Here is a 22964-nt window from a genome sequence, read left to right on the forward strand (position 1 = left end):
TGCCAGCTTGTCTTCCTCACCCTCCTTATTTTGGCTTTGTCTCCCTTCCTTTCCAGTCCTGATAATGGGTGTCAGCCTGAATCGCCGGCTGTTTATTTCCCTCCACAGATGCTGCCTGACCTGCCGAGACCCTCCAGCACTTTGTGCGAGTATTGCTCAAGAATTCCAGCACCTGCAGAGTTTGGTGTGTTTATGTACATGTCTTTGTTCCATGCCTAATTCATTGTGAGGAATGTCTCTCATTTTGTGTTCCTTCAACCAATGGATATGTGGCTGGTATTTTTTACATCAGAAGTGATTAGTTGGAGTGCTTTCCTGTTCACATCCCATTAGAGTGAATGTGATTAAATCTGCAAAGGTCAGGTCAGACTGCATTTAGTTACTATAAATTAAACACTGCTGCTTCCTCAGCCCCATTCCAATACCTTGGGGTCTTGCTTCAGTGGCAAGAAAGCAACTTAGACCTTAAGGAATGGGAGTAGAATTAGGCCACTCTGCCCATCAAACCTGCTCCGCCATTCTATCATGGCTGATTTGTTATCCCTCTCAACCCCATTCTCCTGCCTTCTCCCACTAACCTTGGATGCCCTTATTCATCAAGAACCTATCAAACTCTGCTGTAAATATATCCAATAACTTGACCTCCACAGCCATCTGTGCCAATGAATTCCACAGATTCACTACGTCTGGCTAAAGAAACTTCACCTCATCTCTATTCTAAAGGGAGGTCCTTCTGTTCTGAGGCTGTGCCCTCTGCTCCTGGGCCCTCACACTGTTGGAAACACCCTCTCCACTCTATCTAGGCCTTTCAGTATTTGGTAGGTTTCCACGAAAACCTGCCCACCCCATTCTTGTAAACTCGGGCGAGTACAGGTCTAGAGCCATCAAACGCTCCTTATAGATTTAAAGCACAGTTATTATCAAAGAATGCATAAATTATACAACCTTGAGATTTGTTTGCTTACAGGCAGCCGTAAAGCAAGAAACCCTAAAGAACCCAATTAGAACACACAGCATAGAAATCTACAGCACATTACAGGCCCTTCGGTCCACAATGTTGTGCTGACCACATAACCTACTCTAGAAGCTGCGCAGAATTTCCCTAGCACATAACCCTTTATTTTTCTAAGCTCCATGTACCTATCTAAGATTCTTTTAAAAAGACCTTATTGTATCCGCCTCTACCACTGTCGCTGCCACTCCACGCACCCACCACTCTCTGTGTGAAAAACTTAACTCTGACATCTCCTTTGTACCTACTTCTAAGCACCTTAAAACTAAGCCCCCTCATGTTAGCCATTTCAACCCTGGGAAAAAGCCTCTGGCTAGCCACACGATCAATGCCTCTTATCATCTATATACGCCTCTATCAGATCACCTCTCATCCTCCGTCACTCCATGGAGAAAAGTCTAATTAAAAAAATGAAGACCACCCCAATGTGTACAGAGAAAGAGGAAAAAAAGATTATCTTCTTCTTAATCCCATCACCCCTACTGGGGTATAGCTGCCAATAGTAACTTGCCAGAGTCCCCCTGTCCTGGGCCAGTGTTTCAACTTGTCCCCAGATGCAGCCTATCTTTTTGGTGTATCCTTCCTCTCCCAGGGATGAGGTCGTTGAAGCTTCTGTTGGTATTTCTGAAGCCCTGGGCTTTTAACAGGACAGAAGTTTCTAGCCCCATGCCCATCCCTGCTTCTTTTTAAGCTGGGCTTGGGACCGACCCTGGAGCAGTTTAATGGGTTGGCACAACATTGTGGGTCGAATGGCCTGTACTGTGTTGTGCTGTTCTACATTCTTAACTCAGCGTGTCGAGCAGAGTTCCTCCAGCAGATTGTTTGTTGCTTCAGATTCCTGCACCTACAGCCACTCATGTCTACAGGTTTACAGAAAGGTTCTACAGTGGTGGAGGATCTGGGCCTGCTGTCTGCCTTGTGACTAAACCTTTGGGATTGTTACAGGGATCCCTTCAAAGCACAGTGGGGGGGATGAGAAGGAGGAGGGTACTTTACTGTCTAGACATGAAACTGAGAGACCAGACCTTTTCTGATGTCCACATATAGCCAAGGCAAAATGTGGGGGCGGCACCAGAGCATAAAACTATGACAACACCAGTAACCTGGGTTCAATTCCTGCTGCTGTCTGCAAGAAGATTGCATGTTTTCCCTGTGACCACATGTGTTTCCTTCAGTGCTCTGGTTTGTCACACATTACCAAGACGTATGAGTCAACAGGTTAATTACATGGGGCTGTAATTGGGTCATGCAGACTCACTGGGCTGGCACGGCCTGTTCGCCACATAGATCTATTTATTTGTTTATTGAGACACAGCGTGGAATAGACCGAGCCACACCACCCAGCAAATCCCAATTTAACCCTAGCCTACTCATGGGACAATTTACAATGACCGATTAACCTACCAACTGGTATGTCTTTGGACTGTGGGAGGAAACCGGAGCATTCGGAGAAAATCTACATGGGGAGAACGTACTAACTCCTTTCAGACAGCAGTGGGAATTGAACCCAGGTCACTGGTATTCTAAAGCGCTGTGCTAACCACTACCCTAGTAGCGAGCCACCAGATGGAGGTAGATGGGTAGATGATAGAGAGAGAGATAGATACATAGAAACAAATATTGAAAGCCTGATTTTCTTTCCACCTGGATTCATGCTGGGTTCCTAGATTGATCCTGCCTGAGGCAGGCTAATTCACCACGGTATACAAGAAGGAAGAAGAGGGGCTGGATCAGTCTCACAGCAGTCCGCTCCATCAAAACCTTGGATATTTATTAAGACTCTGCCATCAGGTCACAGAAAACCAGGCAAGCAATTGATCAACCTGTGGTTATGGAAGGCAACATGGCACAACAGCAATGAAGAAAGCTAGACCTGCTCTGGCACTGTGGGTTTAACATTACAGAATACACAGCCCTGTAGTGCTTCTTGGACCTCACGTAGGGGACTTAATAGATTGGCTAATCAATACAGTGGAACATCAAGGGCCCCTTTAACTCCTCATTACTGCATTAGTAAACCAACAAAATACTGCCAGGGCTCAAATCAATACTGAGCCCAGCACAGATGGAAGCTTAGTTCAAAGCTGTAAAAAATGAGCAGGAATAGGAAAAAAAAATCGGCATTGAAATTACTCCTCACAGAAGGAAGGTGCATTCTGATGTGAGGTATGGTTAGAAGATGATGTCCCAAAGGCTTAACTCCAATTCATTGTCAACTGCTCAAGCTCTCAGGTCTTCTTCCGCTGCTCTCTTACGTTTAACCAATCTCCCTCAAAAGATAATTGGTAGATCAGCTTGTTTGAACTATGTTCCTAAACTGTGGAACTCAATACCAAAAACTATAAGGGATGCCATCTCAGTCGACACTTTAAACCCCAGCTCAAAACCTATTCATTTAACCTTGCTTTTAACCAACGTCTTTTTGTCTTCTATTTTCACATTTGAACTTTAACCCATTGTAAAGCACTTTGAACGACATTGTTTTATTTTATTTAGTGATACAGCGTGGAATAACCCCTTTTGGCCCTTCAAGCTGTGCCACCCGATTAACCGTAACCTAATCAGAGGATAATTTTTACAATGACCAATTAACCTACCTGGTATGATTTTGGACTGTGGGAGGAAACCAGAGCACTGGGGAAAACCCAGGAGAGAATGTACAGAGACTCTGCAAAGACGGCACCAGAACTGAACTCCAAACTTTGGAATACTACAAGCTGTAATACCGCCATGCTAACCGTTATGCTACCGTGGTGCCCAAAAAGTCCATGAAAAGTGCTTTATAAATAAGTTACTATTATTATTCTTCACTTGCTCACCCGGGCATATGAGAGAGAGGGCCTCACAGTTACATCTGCAAATCATAACTCAACTTGTTCATCAACATCAGCCTCCAACTACAACCCCAGAAAAGGTACCCTGTCTCAGATGCTGGCTCCCAATGATGATAGGCATTCACCATCACCTTCAGGGTGTTGGCACAGCATTAACGCTTCACAGTGCCAGTGATTGGAGTTCAATTCCCGGCACTGTAAGGAGTTTGTACGGTCTCCCCAATTGAATGAGTCTAAATTCCAGCGAGTACAGACCCAGAGCCATCAAACGTTCCTCGTATGATAACCCTTTCATTCCTGGAATCATCCTTGTGAACCTCCTTTTTACCCTTGCTTCTATGGTTTGCATGATTTTTAACCTGGGTGCGAGGTTGGATTGCGCCAAGCAATGGTTTCGGGCTGGGCAGCTGAAGTGTAACGTGGCGCCGTGGTCTGGGTCCCAGAGCAAGGCACTACCTGGTGCTTGAACAATTTAAACACTGGCACAGACAGACTGGAAGCCCGAGATTCAGGAACAGAAGTGATGGTCAGATTGATTTTGCTCGCTCTCCCGCGAGTGCTCATTCTTCCTCCGCAGCACCAGGGCTGTGAACAGACCTGGCTGCTGTGTGTTTCTGCCCTGCTGGTGTGATGAATCTGGGACCGAGGCTTGGTCCTACTCCAACTGCTTCGGCAGCAGATCTGGGGTCTCAGTCTAGTTCAGAAAGCTGAGGCTTGCTTCTATGGTTTGCATGATTTGTATTTTTTTCCTCTCTCTTTCTCTGTGCAGTGGTTTTTGGTCTTTTTTTAAAACTGAGTTATTCAGGTTCCTTGCTTTGGGGCTGCCTGTAAGTGGGCAAATCTCAAGGTGTATAATTTATATATTCTTTGATAATAAATGTGCTTTGACTCTTTGAATTCACTGCCTTGCCCTCATCAACTTTCCTAGTAACTTCCTCGAAAAAGTCTGTAAGATTGGTTAGACACAACCTACCAGGCACAAAGCCATGCTGACTATCCTTAATCAGTCGATGTCAATCCAAATACTTGTATATCCTGTCCCTCAGAATACCTTTGAATAATTTTCCCACTACTGGTATCAGGCTCACTGGCCTATAATTTCCTGGTTTATTTTTAGAGCCTTTCTTGAATAGCAGAATAACATTGGCTATCCTTGAATCCTCTGGTACCTCACCTGCCACTAAGGATAATTTAATTATCTCTGCTAGGATCCTGGCAATTTCTGCAATTGCCTCCCGCACGGTCCGAAGGAATACCTCGTTAGACCCTGGGGAATTACTTCACTTTGACTTTTTGACTGACTTTCACAGGATCAGTTAAGAATGGACAAAAATCACAGTCACATCACACCTGAAGCATTGTGTTCAGTTTTGGTCACCCTGCTGCAGGAAAGATCTTGTTTAACTGGAAAGAGTGCAGTGAAGATTTACAAGGATGTTGCAAGGGCTTGCAGTCATAAGTTACAGGGAGAGGTTGGACATTGCTTGGAGTGTAGGTGACTGAGAGGGGATCTTATAGAGGTGTATTAAATCATTAAGGGCATAACTAGGGTGAATGCACCCAATCTCTTTCCCAAGGTTGGGGAATCAAGAACTAGAGGGCATGAGTTTGAGGTGAGAGGGGAGAGATTTAATAGGAACTTGAGGGGCAACTTTTTCACTCAGTATATGGAATGAGCTGTCAAAGGAAGGGGTTGAGGCAGGTACGTTAACAACTTCTAAACGACAGTCGGACAGGTACATGGCTGAAAAAATGTTTAAAACGCTATGGGTCAAATGCTGGTAAATAGGACTAGCTTGGATGGGCATAAACCAGATGGGCAGAGGGGCCTGTATCTGTGCCGTATTACTCTGGCACTCTTCAGAAAGAAAATCTTTAAGTTTATTGTTTCATTTAGGGACACAGCACAGTAACAGGCCTGCCTGACCCAACAAGCCTGCGCTGCCCAATTACACCCATGTGGCCAATTAACCTACTAACCCATATGTCTTTGGAATGTGGGAATCATTAATTAGATTGCAGAGTCATTTATCACATCCCCATTTTGGGATCTTGCTCTGCAAAAATCGCCTTCTGCATTTTCTCTGTTATGAGTAACCATGATTTAAAACCGTCGGCTGCGGTGAGATGTAATTTCTCCCTCCGCCCAGCTCTGGAACGCATGTATCCGTAATTCCGCCAAGGTACAACCCAATCTTTGCCCGTGTTCCCTACGACAGTGTGACATTTTCAGTCTAGCCTCATAGTCTCTCCGGGAGAGAACTGCAAAAGTTCGTGTCAGGATTGAGGGCAGTGCCTGCACTGTGGACCCAGCCCCACTGGGAAATACTTTGAAGCTGCTGCAGTGCATTTCACTTCGGATGCTTAGGAGCTGTCAGAAGACAGGAATCCATAATCCCCTTTGGTCTGTGCTGAATGCGAAGCAAAGATGGCAGAGGTCAGTGTAAGCTGCTTCAATGCTCCCCGCTACCTAACGTACTTGTAAAAGAAAAAATTCCCGATTGGTGGGAGAGGAATGAAGTTCAAAACTACAGACGTGTGAGGTCAGTAACCTTCACACAGAAGCAGCTGCTTCTCTCTGCCTGCCTGCCTGCCATCTGCATTTAATGAAACTTCATAAGGAGCTGTCTGAGCAAGAGGCTGAGTGGTGAAGGACAGAGCCGACAAAGTCAGTACTCTGCTGTGCCCCAGCCAGCACCTCAGGATGCACTCTTTCTCCCTTCTCCCTCCACTGGCAATTATATGACCTTCTACAGATATTAGAACAGAATCCTTGAGAGATAAAGGAAGGCAGTGAAGTATGTTGCAACTGTATGAAAGAAAATATTCCTCTCTAAGGTCTCCCTTTTATTTTTATTCAGAGATGCAGCCCTGTAACAGGTCCTAGCTCAACGAGCCATTCTGCCGATTACACCCATGTGATCAATTAGCTTACTAACCCATACATGAGAGGAAACCAGAGCACCCAGAGGAAGCCCATGCAGCCACAGGGAGAACGTACAAACTTCGTACAGGCTGTGACGGGAATTCAAACCCTGATCGGTGATAGTGCAGAGATATAGCAAGGTAACAGGGCCTTCCGTCCAAATGAACCCAAGCTGCCCAATTACACCTTTGTGACCAATTAATCTCCTAACTTGTACATCCTTGGATTGTGGGAGGAAACCAGAGCACCCGGAGAAGACTCACAGAGAGAACAAACAAACTCCTTTAAGGCAGCAGTGGGAATTGAACCCAGGTCACTGGCACTGTGAGCGTTATATTAACTGTGCAGGCATTTCAACCGAGGTTTCACTAGTCTTTTTCCATCCCAAATATTCATACTTTTAAGTACAATTACCAGTTCTTCTTAAGTATGTACTGCTGGTTCACGGGGAGAACATATAAGCTCCTTACAAACAGCAGTGGGAATTGAACCTCCATCATTAAATGCTGGCACTGTAAAGCTTTACACTAACTGCTACATCACTGCACTGTGTCACAAAGACAGATTGGACAAACTAGATCTGCATTCCTGGTATGAGAGGTGGTTTGGTTGAGGTATTGAGAATTTTGGAAGGACCTGACAGGAAAGAAATAGATGAACAATAACCTTCAAGTCAAAGCTAGGCATTCATATGTTAGGAGCAAAAAGACAAACTCAGGAGAGACAGGCAGCATTTGTGGAGGGAAATGAACCGTTGACTTTGAAGGGGCCAGATGAAGGGTCCTGACCCAAAATATCAATTATTTCCCTCTGCAAGTACGCCTGACTGACTGAGTTCCTCCAACAGCTTGTCTTTAGCTCCAGATTCCATCATCTGCAGACTCTTGTGCTTCCATTCAGAAGTTAGTAAAGTCTTGTTCACACTATGGGCTATTTTCCCAATAAATAGATTCTATTCTCACCTAATAACTTTACATCTGTGATCAACAATATTTTCCTACAGAAGGTTGTAAAACGATATGACTCAAGGTGTTCAGATTTAGTCCAGATGTCATTTCACTGGATTGTCTCTGCAAATTCCTGTATTTCCATCCAAACTCTAACCATTGATGTCTATATGTCTGTGTGTGTGTGTGTGTATCTGTGCATACATGCATTTTTTGTGTGGGTCAATGCATGTGCTTGCGTGTTTGTGTGTATCTGTGCGTGCGTGGTGTGTGTGTGTGAGTGTGTGTGTGTGTGTGAGAGTGTGTGTGTGAGTGTGTGTGTGTGTGTGAGAGTGTGTGTGTGAGTGTGTGTGTGTGTGAGAGAGAGTGTGTGTGTGTGTGTGTGTGAGTGTGTGAGAGTGTGTGTGTGAGTGTGTGTGTGTGTGTGAGAGAGTGTGTGTGTGAGTGTGTGTGTGTGTGTGTGAGAGTGTGTGTGTGAGTGTGTGTGTGTCTGTGTGTGCTTGGTTTGTGAGTGTGTGTGTGTGTGTGTGCACGTATGAGAGTGAGTGTGTGTGTGTGAGTGTGAATGCAAACGACTGGTTTTAATTTAGAGATCGCAAAGGATCACAAGAAGTAGCTCTTGTACTTTGTAGATGCTCTGCTTTGCATTTATTTAAAACCAGATTTTCTTAAAACGAGATTTTCTTTTCCACTTCCTCTACACAAACCTAGTTGAAAATCATTACTGCGCCCACAGATATTCAAAATTTGATATAAAAAATATTTGTTCCTTATTAAAAAAACATTTCCAGTGAGTGCGTTTTCACGCTTCTCTCTCAGCAGGGTGCCACTTTACCAATGCAACCTGCCCACCTCAATATGGCATCTGAGGAATTCAATAATTGCCTGGAAATGGTGCCCACATCGGCTGGGGGAGTAGTAAGGTAGAAACAATGGTGCCTAATGTGGTGAACTAGTCAAATGCTATCGTAATACTGCTTTATCTACCTCATATTGACAGTCCTCGAGGGAAGAGTGTTCTGTGGATTCATAACTCTTCAGACGGTGGTTGGGATGGGGAGGAATGAGAGCTGGGTTGGAATCCTGAACCTTAAGGGCAATCAACCACAGGCATTGTAGTCAATGGTAAAAGATAATTGGATAATATCTAGTGGGAAAAGAGAAGAATTTTCTTGAATCAAAATCAGAATTAGATTCATTATCACTGACATATGTCATGAAATGTGGTGTTTTCTGGCAGCAGTACAGTGCAATACATAAATATACTATAAATTACAATAAGAAATATATATATAATATACACAGTACCTGCAAAAGTCTTCAGCGCGCGCGCACGCACACTCTCACACACACACACACACACACACACACACACACATATATATATCTAGGCTTCATAAGACTTTTGCACAGTTCTGTAATTTTATGTATTACACTGTACTGCTACCACACAAAATAAAAACAAATTTCATGACATGTGAGTGATGGTAAACCTGATTCTGACATGGGTCTCTGTTGGGGATTCAGAGTGGGAAGAGGGCAGGGCGAGGAGAATTATGGTTGGGAAAAGGGGAAAGGAGAGGGGGGGAGTTGGAAGCACCAGAGAGACATTCTGTAATGATCAATAAACCAATTATCTGGAATCAAATGACCTTGCCTGATGTCTCAGGGCTGAGTGTGTCTGCACCCGTGCCAACCCCACCCCTGGCATTCCTACTCTGCCATCTGTTCCACACCCCTCCCGCATCTTTATCCTCACCTTTCCCAACATCCTTCGCTCCAGTCAGATTTACAAACTCCCTCTCCACTCCACATTGTCAAATACAAAACCGTCCAAAAGGCTTAGGCACCCTAGCTATATATATTTGCCTAAGACTTTTGCACAGTACTACACACCCACACTCACATATATACTGTATATAGGTGTGTGTATATAATCAGTATCTAAGTATTGCAAAATGAGAGCAAATACAGTGAGGTAGTGTTCACGGAACATTCAAAAATTTGACAGTGGAGGGGAAGGAGCTGTTCCTAAAATGTTGAGTGTGTGTCTTCAAGCTCCTGTACCTTCTCTCTGATAGCAGTAATAAGAAGAGAACATGTTCTGGGTGATGGGAATTGTTAACGATGGATGCCACCTTTTTGAGGTATCGCATTTAGAAGATGTCCTTGGTGGGGAGGCTAGTGCCCGTGATGGAGCTGACTGAGCTTACAACTTTCTGCAGCTCTTTCTGATCCTGTCCCTCCATATCAGACAGTGATGCAACCAGTTGGAATGCTCTCAATGGCACAACTGTAGAAATTCGCTGGAATCTTTGGTGACGTACCAAATTTTTTCAAACTCCAAATGAAATACGGCTGCTGGTGTACTTTCTTTGTAATTGATGTAAGGCTCAGTAAAGATAGTGGAAGCAGATTCAATAATATTAAGCTATGAGATTGAAATTAAATTGGATACCATTGCTGAAGAACTAGCAGAGATATGACGGGCCGAAAAGACTTCTCAAAGCAGAAGCCACGTGACATCAAGAGACAGACACTAAACAAAATGCAAAATACAGCCTTGCAAGAAATGACAAACTGTGTTCAGCCTCCAGGTTAAAACAACTAAGCAATAAAAAAATAAAATTATCTCAAAAAAAAAGGACTTGCTTTGTCACTGGCGATTGATGAATAATTAAGAGAAAGAAAGCCTGACTATGGATCAGCTAAATGTTCATTCCACTTTCACCCACAGCATTCAGCTGCAGGACTGACCTGTCTCACATGTAAAGGACAAAAATATTTTGACTATCAAACAAACTGTCATTTCACAGAGATTTGCAGAAATTACCAGCTACATCAAACCGCATCAGTAATTTCCCTCTCAGGCATCAAAGTCATGGGCAAATAATGAACTGCTGACACGCAGCGTCTAAAGAATGAAAAGCCTTGTTTACTGGATTATCGTTAAGGCGGTTTTTATTTTATCCTTCTCCATCCCATTGGGAGTACGTAAGAACCCACCATACAAACCGATCTACCAGACTCTGGGATTGAGCTGGAGTCTCTAGGAGTTAAAGGTTAACCTCTGGGTCTCTGACACACACACACAAATCCAGGTCACAGAGCAAAAATCACAAGGGCAAGAAGAAATCGGGCACTTGAATTTTACATTTCAGACGTGTGGATTAAAGTTCGAAGTTCGAAATTCAAAGTGAATAGCGACTCTATTACAGCTTGGGCACTCTGGAGTTCAGAGTTCAATTCCAGCACCATCTGTATGGAGTTTGTACATTCTCCCTGTGAACCGCATGGGGCTCCTCCGGGTGCTCCGGTTTCCTCCCACAGTCCAAAGACATTAGTAGGTTAATTGGTCATTGTAAGTTGTCCTGTGATTAGGCTAGTGTTAAATAGGTGGATTGCTGGGTGGTGCAGCTCGTAGGGCCAGAAGAGCCTATTCCGTGCTGCATCCCTAAATAAATAGGTAGATGGATAAATGAATGAATGATCAAAATACAGAGATTCATTTTTGCAGACATTCACAGTAGACCAAAGAAATACAATAGAACCAATAAAAAACTACACAGACGCTAGTAAATAACTGATGTGCAAATGAAGACCAATTGTGCAAATACAAAAATAAACAAACAAATAAATAAATACATAAATAAATAATACAGAGAAAGTGAAACTGAGTCCATAGGCTGTGTTCAGTGATCAGTTCAGTGTTGAGGTGAGTGAAGTTATCCACGCTGGTTCAGGAGCCTGATGGTTGTAGAGTGATAACCATTGCTAAACTTGGTGGTGTGGGACCTCAGACTCCTGGACTACCTTCCTGATCACTGCAGCAAGAAGTGTGCATGGCCTGGATGAGGTCACTAATGGCAGAAGCTGCTTTCTTGTAGATGTGCTCAACGGTGGGGAGGGCTTTTCCTGTGATGGACTGGGCTGTATCCACTATTTTTTGTAGGCTTTTCAGTTCATGGGCATTCCATTCCATATGGCTGTCAGAAAAGAATTATTCAATCCCATAATTAAACAATTTATTATTCAGTAACTGACCATCTCCAACAGGAGGGGTGGTTAGGAGTCAACCATACTGAAAGGTTTTGCAGTGACGTAGCGACTACAACAGGTGGGACATCAGTGAATCGGTGTTAAGGAAGGCAAATGCAATGTTAGCACCCATTTCAATAGGACTGGAATATAAACACAAGAGTGTAATGCTTAGGCTTTATTAGACATTGGTCAGATCGCACTTGGAGTATGCACTCCTTATAGAAGAAAGGATGTGCTGTAATTGGAGAGGGTCCAGAGGAGATTCACGAGAACCATCTTGGCAAAGAAAGAGTTAATGTTTGATAGCTCTGGCCCTGTATTCACTAGAGTTTAGAAGAATGAGAGAGGATCTCATTGAAACTTATCGGATATTGAAAGGTCTAGATAAGAGTAGATATGGAGAGGATGTTTCCTGTAGGACCAGAGGACACAGCCTCAGATTAGAGGGATGTCCATTTAGAACAGAGATAAGGAGCAATTTCTTTAGTCAGAGGTTGGTGAATCTGTGGAATTCATTGCCACAGACGCCGTGGAGGCCACGTCATTAAGTATATTTAAAAAAGAGATTTTTGATTCTTGATCTGTCAAGTTATGAGGCGAAGACTCTGCACTCAGCATTATTAGCCCCTCACAACTAATCCTAAACTCCAAGACCTTGGCCTCAATACCGCCCTGTGCAATTGGATCCTTGATTTCCTCACTTGCAGACCCCAGTCAGTTCGGATTGGCAACAACATCTCCTCCACAATTTCTATCAGCAGAGTTGCACCAGAAGGCTGTGTGCTTAGCCCCCTGCTCTACGCTTTATACTTTTGACTGTGTGGCTAAGGGCAGCTTCAACACCATACTTAAGTTTGCTGATGACACCACTGCCGTTGGCCGGATCAAAGGTGGTGACGAATCAGCATATAGGAGGGAGATTGAAAAATTGGCTGGATGAAACAGCATAAACAACCTCTCACTCAACCTCAGCAAAACCAAAGAGTGGATTATTGACTTCAGGAGGAGGAAACTGGAGGTCCGTGAGCCTCTCCACCTCTTGATCTCCCTCATCGGGGGATCAGAGGTGGACAGGTCAGAAACATTAAATTCCTTGGTGTTATCATTTTTGAGGATCTGTCCAGGGAGCAGGGCGCTCCTACCATTACAAAGAATGCATGGCATCTAAAACTTTGACAAACTTCTATAGATGCAAAGTGGAGAGTGTATTAACTGGTCGCAACATGGACTGGTGCGGAAATCCAGAGCAATGCACACAAAATGCTGGCGGAACTCAACGAGTCAGGCAGCATCTATGGAAATGAATAAACAGAGTAGGTTAAAAGGTCAGCCCAACACAGTGGGCTGAGAGGCTGTACTGTGCTGTAATGTTCTATTACCAACGCCACTTGCGTATGCATCAGTGTTACACTGAAGCAAAAGTTTGCTTCACGGCAACAATTAACACATGATGAGTTCTGATAGACTCACTCAAAAACAGGGGCAGATGAGCTGAACCCAATGAATTATCAAAGCTGCAATGATGTTATAATTGTGATTGAGTACAGTGTCCAAGATGAGATAACGGGATCATCTGTTTCTGTCATTCTGCAGGTAATCATGAAGTATGAGCCATACAAAGTGGAGAGTGGCTTGAAATCTCGCAAGTGGAAACTCTAATTTGACCCATCAACGGCATGAAAGAGGGATGTAACAACCTAAAGAGCAGATTCACCCACCCTTCAGTTTTTATTTAATGTGAAGCACGTGGAGACCTATCAGATTGGCATTAGTTAGAAATTTGGGGTGTATGTGATGTACCACCTCTGGTGAAGTGGCTTGTCGTGTCCATTCTGGGGCAGCTCATTCACCTTTGATCCCCACCGGAGACTCATCTGTGGCTGCAAGTAGCTTTTCGCATGTGACAGCGACCACACCCTGGTACACTGCTTCGATAGGCAGGCTAAACCAGGAGAGGGTAGCCGGTGGGTCCCATACCCTGGTGAGATAGGGACATGCCTGTCCTAAAATGTGAAGTCAGGTCTGGCAGACCGGGCAGATGAGATCTACAGTGAGATCCAATGGCCAAAAAGGCTGATCTCCAACTTCCTGTGGAAAGAGATGGGCATGATAAGGCACAGAAGAAGTCATGGACATCCACTGCAACCAAAGAAGACTCCAGTTGTTCTGACTACTCGTACCACTAGACTCCCAACGTCTGAGATTGAGGGAGTGGAACTGTCCCAGTGCAATGGCTTTCTAACTTTAAAAACTCCCCAGCACAGGTTTCCAGTTATCGTCGGAATCAATGGACAACCAACCAAATCAATCAATTATAAATGTAATGCTGAGATGGTCCTGTGCCATCAGATATGTCGCCTTTCAGAAGAGATGTGAAATTAAAGTCTTGTCATCCCTCTCAAACACTAACCCACATTTATCAGAGAGCTGAAGAGTTTTCCCCAATCATGTTTTGGTTTAGGTCACTCTTAAAATGATGGGGAAAAGAACGATATTTTCTAAAATAATTAAATCAATTATGAAGTTCTTTGTAATATTCCAAGAGCATAGAACATAGAACATTACAGCAGAGTACAGGCCCTTAGGTCTATGATGTTTTGCCAAACTTTTAACCTACTCTGAGATCAATCGAATCCTTCCATCCCACTTCGCCTCCATTTTTCTTTCACCCATGTGGCTCTTAAACTTTCCCAATATACCTGCCTCTACCACCATCCCCGGCAGCATGCTCCATGCACCCACCAGCCTCTGTGTAAAAAACCCACCTCAGACACCACCCTCCCCATCATACTTTCCTCTGATCACCTTAAAATTATGCCCCTGCATATTAGCCATTTCCACCATGGGAAAACGTCTCTGGCTGCCCACTCAGTCTATGCCTCTTATCATCTTATACAACTCTATCAATCCCCTCTCATCATCCTTTGCTCCAAAGAGAAAAACCCTAACTGGCTCAGTTTATCCTCATAAGCCATGCTCTCTAATCCAGGAAGCCTCCTCTGCACCCTCTCTAAAACTTCCACATCCTTCCTGTAATGAGGCGACTAAAACAGAACACAATACTCTATGTGTGGTCTATATGGAGCTGCAACATTACCTCAGGATCATGAAAAAATGTGACACAGATATAAGGTAATTCTGTCCATGACGTTTCTGCAGTATGTTTTGGTTCAGGGCTGTGCTGGAGACAGAGGAACAGAATCCCATACCTTACACAGCATGGGATTGAAAGCATGTGGAAGCAGTTGTGCTCACATCTGGCCATGCCCACAGATGCGATCAGAGCAGGCGTCAGCATAGTCAGGAAAATTGGATGAATTTCTCCAATCTTCTTCTTACAGAGACAATCTGAAAGCTACTGGCTGGGAAGCAGGAAAGAAGGAGTGAAAAGACACAAAGGGATGGGAATTGGAATAGAAATGGATTTACTATTGACTCATGTGCCGAGATAGGATGAAAAGCTTGTCTTGCATGCTGTTCATACAGATCAAATCATTACACAGTGCATTGGGGTAGGACAAGGTTAAAACAATAACAATGCCCAATAAAGTGTAAACAATGCCAAGAAAGTGCAGTGAGGGTAGACAGCAAGATATCAAATCATAATGAGGGAGATTGTGAGGTCAAGGGTCCATCTTATTATACTAGGGTTGGGCTTAGAGTGACCCCAGAGGTTCCTGCAGAGGGCAAAGGAAGGGCTTTGCTACACAGGGAAAGGGTGATGCTTGTACCCGAGGCTGACTGACAAGACGATGATATCTAAACAGGAAAAATGGGCCCATGAGGAAGGGAAGAAAGTATTGTTTTACAGGGGTTACAGAGGATTGATGAGGTGACATTGAAGAGTGTGGGGAAGGGACATAGATGCTGAAGGTGACCAATGATAGCCAGTAAGGAAGTGTAGGATAAAACAGTACTGATGCACACCAGCTTAGCAATGTTAGGGCAAGACTTGTTTGAGCAGGATATATCTACAATTGAGGACGGGCACCACCGAAAACATACAATGAGAGATTATTCAGTCAGCCCCTCACTGGCCATCGTGCCAACCTGGTAGAATTCACCTGAACAGCTACAGTTTGATGGTTTGTAGAAACCACCTCACGCCCTTCCAAAACCCCAATCTGCAATGCAATGCTGATATGCAAAGACATCGGGGGACAGTCAGCAACGAGCTGTTTGTTGAGAAAAATCTGTTCAGTCTTTAACAAAAACTGAGTTGCTGGAGGAACTCAGCGGGCCAGTGAAGCATCTGTAGGGTGGTGGCAGTGGCCGATATGATAGAGGTGACTAAGAGATCCTGAGACAGGAACACGGATAGAAGTGAATGGAGGGATATGGACCACGTGCTGGCAGAAGGGATTAGGTGTCATTAGCTTAAGTAGTTTGACACAACATGGTGATCAGAAAGGCCTATTCCTGTACTGTTCTATGTTCTAAGCTAGAAGGTAAAGAGATCACTGTTTCATTACTGCAGGAGTGCCAGAAAGGGACAAGGGTTCACAGCAAGTTCCCAGCAGTGTTAAAAATAGATCTTTCTCCATATAAAACTAGAAGACCATAAAGTATAGGAGCAGAATTAGGCTATTTGGCCCATCAAGTCTGCTCCACCATATCATAATGGTTGATCCATTTTCCTCTCAGCCCCAATCTCCGGCCTTCTCCCCGTATCCCTTCATGCCCTGACTAATTAAGAATTTATCAACTTCTGCCTTAAATATACCCAATGACTTGGCCTCCACAGCCACTTGTGGTAACAAATTCTACGGATTCACCACTCTCTGACTGAAAAAATTCCTTCCCATCTCTGTTCTCGATAAATTATGCTCCAAAGACCCCTCAGTCTTAAATACGCAATAACTCAGTCTCCAGAGGTCCCTGTGGTACAGAATGCCGAAGATTCACAGCTTGCTGAAAGAAGATAATTCTCAGTTTATCTTTGGGTGTGTCTTTATCCTAGTACAATGCACCCTAGCTCTAGATTTTCTGTGAGAGTAAACAACATCACAAAATCTACTCTGTGGACCCCCAAGCAAATCCCACCCTGTTGGGGATGGAGAGCCCATCTGACTTTTCTAAACTCTAGAAAGTACAGGCTTATTCTGCTTAGCCATTCTTGATAAGAAAACCACATCATCCCAGGAGTCAATCCAATATTTGCTACATTGCCTCTGAGACAACCATACCATAGAAACATAGAAAACCTACAGCACAATACCGGCCCTTCGGCCCACAATGCTGTGCCAAACATGTACTTATTTTAGAAATTACCTAGGGTTACCCATAGCCCTCTATTTTTCTAAGCTTCATGTACCTATCCAGGAGTCTCTTAAAAGACCCTATCATATCCGCCACCACCACCGTCGCCGGCAGCCCATTCCACACACTCACCACTCTCTGCGTAAAAAACTTACCCCTAATATCTCCTCTGTACCTACTTCCAAGCACCTTAAAACTGTGCCCTCTCGTGTTAACCATTTCAGCCCTGGGAAAAAGCCTCTGACTATCCACACGATCAATGCGTCTCATCATCTTATACACATATACAGTACTTTTTTATTACAATATCATTTGTATTACAAAAGTAACCATACAGTAAGTTAAAAGTACCTGGAGGAAACATTCCTCCCTAATCCTCCAAGCACCTCACAAACCTTTTCCAACACTCCCCTTGGCCATCCCACCACCACCCCCCCCCACTCTCAATCCATAATGCAGGGTTTCGACCAGAAATGCTGACTATTCCTTTCCTCCCACTGATGATGCTCGACCTCCTAAGATCCTCCAGCTGATTGTATGTCACTTCAAACGTACTTTAGATAGAAAGATACTTTATTGATCCTAAAGGAAATTACAGTGTCACAGCAGCATTACAAGTGTTCAGATATACAAATATACAAATATTAGAAGAGAAGTAAGAACGAATAAAAAATAAGTTACCTCAAACAGTCTAGCGGGGGGGGGGGGGTCATCACATCCCTGGCTATAGGTTATTAACTCATTGGAAAGCCTAATGGCCGAGGGTAAGAATGATCTCATATCGAGCTCTTTGGAGCAGCACAATTGTTTAGTCTATTACTGAATGTGTTCCTCTGTTCAGCCAAGGTGGCATGCAAAGGGTGAGAAACATTGTCTGGAATTGCCAGGGTTTTCCATAGGGTCCTTGTTCTACCACAGCCTCCTGTATGTCCAATTGGACTCCTCTAACAGAGTCAGCCTTTCTGATCAGTTTATTGAGCCTGTTGGCATCATCCGTACATTGATGCCATTGCCCCAGCACACCACCACATAGAAGATTGAACTAGTGACAACAGACTGATAGAACACGTGAAGGAGAGGCCTGCATACTCCAAAGGACCTCAATCTCCTCAGGAAGTAGAGGCGACTCTAGTCCTTCTTGTACACAGCCTCTGTGTTGGTGATCCACTCAAGCCTGTCATCCAGGTGCACCCCAGGTACTTGTAGGTCCTCACCATCAATAGGAAAAGACAGCAGTGTAGGCTTAGTCTTCCTAAAGTCCATCACCATCTCCTGTGTCTTACTCATGTTGAGCTGCAGATGATTCAGCTTACACCATTCACCAAAGTCCCCCACCAGGGCCCTGTATTCATTCTCCTGTCCTCCCTTTAGAGACCAGCGATTGCTGAGTCATCAGACAATTTCTGCTGATGACTTGACTCAATGCTATGTCTAAAGTCCGAGGTATACATTACCGTAACAAGGCACTTTGGGACTTTCCTGAAGGGTCATAAAAGGGGGTTTTTATAAACTGCAGACGTTGGAAATGCTGGATCGCTGCACAATTGCAGGATAAACTCAGCAGGTCAGGCAGCATCAATGGTGGGGAATAAGCAGCTGACATTTCAGGCTGAGACTCTTTACCAGGACAGGAAAGAAAGAGGGCAGAAGCCAAAATGAAAGGGTGGCAAGAGGGGGAAGAGGTGAGTTTGTGGGTGATAGGTGAATCCAGGTGAGGGGGGACGGTGGGTAGGAGGGAAAGGGGATTAAATAGGAATTATGTGAGAAGCTGATAAGTGATAGGAGGAAGAGGCAAAGGGCTAAAGAAGATGGAATCTCAAAGGCAAGAACAGTAAACCATGGAACAAAGTGAAGGAGATACAAGTCTTTTTTTCACTGGGTGGTGAGCAAGGGATAGCTGTACTGAAGACAGCTCATGGTTCCAGAAATGAGTATTGGTACAGTTACTTCCCAGGAGCTGGGAGTCCATTGAACGGAACTGCACTCTTTTGCTATAGATTTGACACTAATTTAACAATCTGACTGAGTGGACAGGCAGTTTGAGAAGGAGCGAGGACTAACTGCTCTAGCCTCAGCTATGGGATAACAGGCACTTGGAAGTCCATGGGTAGACTAATAAAAAAAACACTTTCATACCATAACTACAGTCTGCACTTCTGCACTTTTTTTCCTTGGGGTTGATTTAAAACAGATTATCCTTAAATTGAGAGCCAAGCCCTTCAGATTGATGCCAGGAAACAATTCTTCACACAGAGGGTGGTGAAAGCTGGAACTCGCTCCTTCTCCCTCACAATTATGCAGGCTTGAATGAGGGTAATCAGAAACTTCAAAAAAGACTTCTCTCCTTCTCAAGTTGTCCGTCCATATTTGATTTTTGTGACATCAAAACACATTGGTAATACTAATTTCATCAGAAGTGAGTTTAGGGCATGCTATGTCAGCGCCATAAGTGAGGTGATGCTTGTGGGCTGCCCAGCACAATCTTCGCTGTGTGTCGATCTTTACATGTGACAAACCATAAGACCATAAGACCATAAGACAAAGGAGCAGAAGTAGGCCATTCGGCCCATCGAGTCTCTCCGCCATTTTATCATGAGCTGATCCATTTTCTCCTATTTAGTCCCACTCCCCTGCCTTCTCACCATAACCTTTGATACCCTGGCTACTCAGATATCTATCAATCTCTGCCTTAAATACATCCAATGACTTGGCCTCCACTGCTGCCCGTGGCAACAAATTCCATAGATTCACCACCCTCTGACTAAAAAAATTTCTTCGCATTTCTGTTCTGAAAGGGCACCCTTCAATCCTTAAGTCATGCCCTCTCGTACTAGACTCCCCCATCATGGGAAACAATTTTGCCACGTCGACTCTGTACATGCCTTTTAACATTCAAAATGTTTCTATGAGGTCTCCCCTCATTCTTCTAAACCCCAAGGAATACAGTCCAAGAGCGGACAAACGTTCCTCATATGTTAACCCTCTCATTCCCGGAATCATTCTAGTGAATCTTCTCTGTACCCTCTCCAACGTCAGCACATCCTTTCTTAAATAAGGAGACCAAAACTGCCCACAGTACTCCAAGTGAAGTCTCACCAGCGCCTTATAGAGCCTCAACATCACATCCCTGCTCCTATACTCTATTCCTCTAGAAACGAATGCCAACATTGCATTCGCCTTCTTCACTACTGACTCAACCTGGAGGTTAACTTTAAGGGTATCCTGTATGAAGACTCCCAAGTCCCGCTGCATCTCAGAACTTTGAATTCTTTCCCCATTTAAATAATAGTCTGACAGTTTATTTTTTCTGCCAAAGTGCATAACCATACACTTTCCAACATTGTACTTCATTTGCCACTTCTCTGCCCATTCTTCCAATCTATCCAAGTCTCTCTGCAGACTCTCCGTTTCCTCAGCACTACCGGCCCCTCCACCTATCTTCGTATCGTCAGCAAACTTAGCCACAAAGCCATCTATTCCATAATCTAAATCGTTGATGTACAATGTAAAAAGAAGCGGCCCCAACACTGATCCCTGTGGAACACCACTGGTAACCGGCAGCCAACCAGAATAGGACCCCTTTATTCCCACTCTCTGTTTCCTGCCAATCAGCCACTGCTCTATCCACGTATGTAACTTTCCCGTAATTCCATGGGCTCTTATCTTGTTAAGTAACCTCATGTGTGGCACCTTGTCAAAGGCCTTCTGAAAATCCAAATATACAACATCCACTGCATCTCCCTTGTCTAGCCTACTGGTAATTTCCTCAAAAAATTGTAACAGGTTAGTGTTATCTTCGTTTTTTAAAAACGAAGATAACACTAATCTTAAATAAAAACCAAGGTGTATCTTCATTGCCTGGGGCTTTTTCTCCTGTTATAAGACAGTTTGCGTTGGATACTCACCACATAGGACATGCCCTCTTCTCATTCCAGCATCAGGGAGGAAGTACTCGAGCCAAAACCCCACACTCAATGATTCAAAGACAGCTTCTTTCCATCCACTGTCAGATTTCTGAACCATCCATGAACACTACCTTGTTGTTCTTACTTTTGCACTATTTATTTAGTAATATATAGTAATTTCATGTCTTTACACTGTACTGCTGCTGCAAAACAATTTTCACGTCAAATAAGACAGTGAAAATAAATCTGATACTGAGATAGGTTTTCCTTATTTACTTCATCAGAGTCAACCACATGTTTGAACAGCTGTTTAAGGTGGTCCAGAGAGTAACTGCTCTCCGTGTAAATGAAGCCCCACATTAGGACATCCACTACTGGGCTGGGATATCTAATATCATCAAACACCTGCAAATGCTCATGGTCCACTGGTGACGACGGCCAGTTGACGAAGGCACTACCTGGCTTCAAGGCCCTTTAATCAAAAAGTTTTCTGCTCAAGAGCAGGCAGTCACCAGACTTTGCATTGATGTCTCAGATGTCCCACAGAGGTGGTTATTTGTGCAGCTGACGGACAAGTGTCCCTGTAAGGAAATCAATGTTCTGCTGCTCTGACTTGTCCTTCATGTGTTGGTTGTTCGATCTGTTTTCTCCCCTTGACTGTTCTCCACTCAATCGTTTGTCCTCCACGCAAGAGGAAAACAAGGAGAAATCGACAGAGTTCCAGAGGTGCTCAGTAGGACGAGTTTTCGCTGAAAAGGAATCGTGCTGATAGCAGACACCCAAACCAGGACTCCAGCCAGTCCCCTTCAGATGCACAGAGCTCCACTACACACACCAGGGCCCTCCTTGCTACATACACGGCAATCGGCTGGACAAAGACACACGAAAGGAACCAAAGAGGAAAAAACAAGTAGAATAAAAGAAAGAATTAAGAAGTGAAATTCAGCACCTTAGATTGGAAAATTCAAGATCAATGTTTTTGAGGTTAACATCTTGAACAGACTTTGTAGTCCCAAACATTATATCACCCAAAGGTTCCTTATAAACCTGGGAACAGCTATTTGGTGATTGACACATCACTAACTTTGGAATCTTGCTCTGTTGCTATGAATCCAGTCAAGATGGTGCCTGCACACAACACTCCTTTGATTGACATCTTCTGGCTAGATCACAGAACCATCTTTTTTCACTTCTTTTATGTCTTTTACATTTGTTTCTCATCTTGGATGTGATTCTGGAACTGTTGAAGCCAGTGTTCGGCTGTTTGGAGATTGTTTGGGTGCTTCAGCGCTCTGCAGTCTCCGAGATTCTGGGAGGCCGAGGCATCGTGAGCAAACTTCGTGGCGAGAAGCCTGCAGGATGGCAGACGAGCCGATGTTTGACCCCATTTTGCCAATTATAACTTCCATAGTTCGCTGATTAAAGAGACGAGAGCTATTGAAACATCAAGGTGAGTGCGGAAGTTTGGAGATTGCTTGGTTGTTCCATTGCACTGCAGTCTCTGAGAGGATTCCAAGAGGCAATGGCAGTGTGTGCGAACTTTGTAGCGGGCAGGCTGCAGGATGGGGCGCGAGCCAATGATTGGTTCCACTTTGCCGATAAAAGCTCCCATTGTTCGCAGACTAAAGTGACAAGGGTGATTGAAGCATCGAAGTGAGTGTGAAGGGTGAGTACCCTGTCTTTTGATCACCCTGCTACACTACCAGAGAGGGGAGAGCCGGCTGCTGCGAATGTGTTGCCCAGGTTTTTACTCAGTTTTTGATGTGAACTTGGACTACAAAATCTTTTTCTCGGTCTTATAGTTTTTATATTCAGTGTTTTCTCACCCAATCTTCTCATTTCTTTTGTGCTGGAGTCATTGTGCCTGATCCATTTTGTTCTTCTTTTTTTTGTGTGGGAGGAGGGATTTGGGGGTCATTGTGCCTGATCCATTTTGTTTGTTTTTTTGTGTGGGAGGAGGGATTTAGGGGTCCATGTGTCTGATCCATATTTTTTATTCTTTTTGTGGGGAGGTGGGATTTGGGGGTTGATAACCGTGTT

The 22964-nt window shown here is 44.1% G+C and overlaps 1 protein-coding gene across 2 annotated transcripts in view; it reads right to left on the reverse strand.

The window, feature by feature from the left end:
• dph1 (diphthamide biosynthesis 1) overlaps window positions 1-22964 on the reverse strand; it is an 831546-nt gene that overhangs the window by 369446 nt on the left and 439136 nt on the right. The gene's annotated exons all lie outside the window — the stretch shown is intronic.

The sequence above is a fragment of the Mobula hypostoma genome, chromosome 23, assembly GCF_963921235.1.
Source record: "Mobula hypostoma chromosome 23, sMobHyp1.1, whole genome shotgun sequence".
Taxonomy (NCBI): Eukaryota; Metazoa; Chordata; class Chondrichthyes; order Myliobatiformes; family Myliobatidae; genus Mobula; species Mobula hypostoma.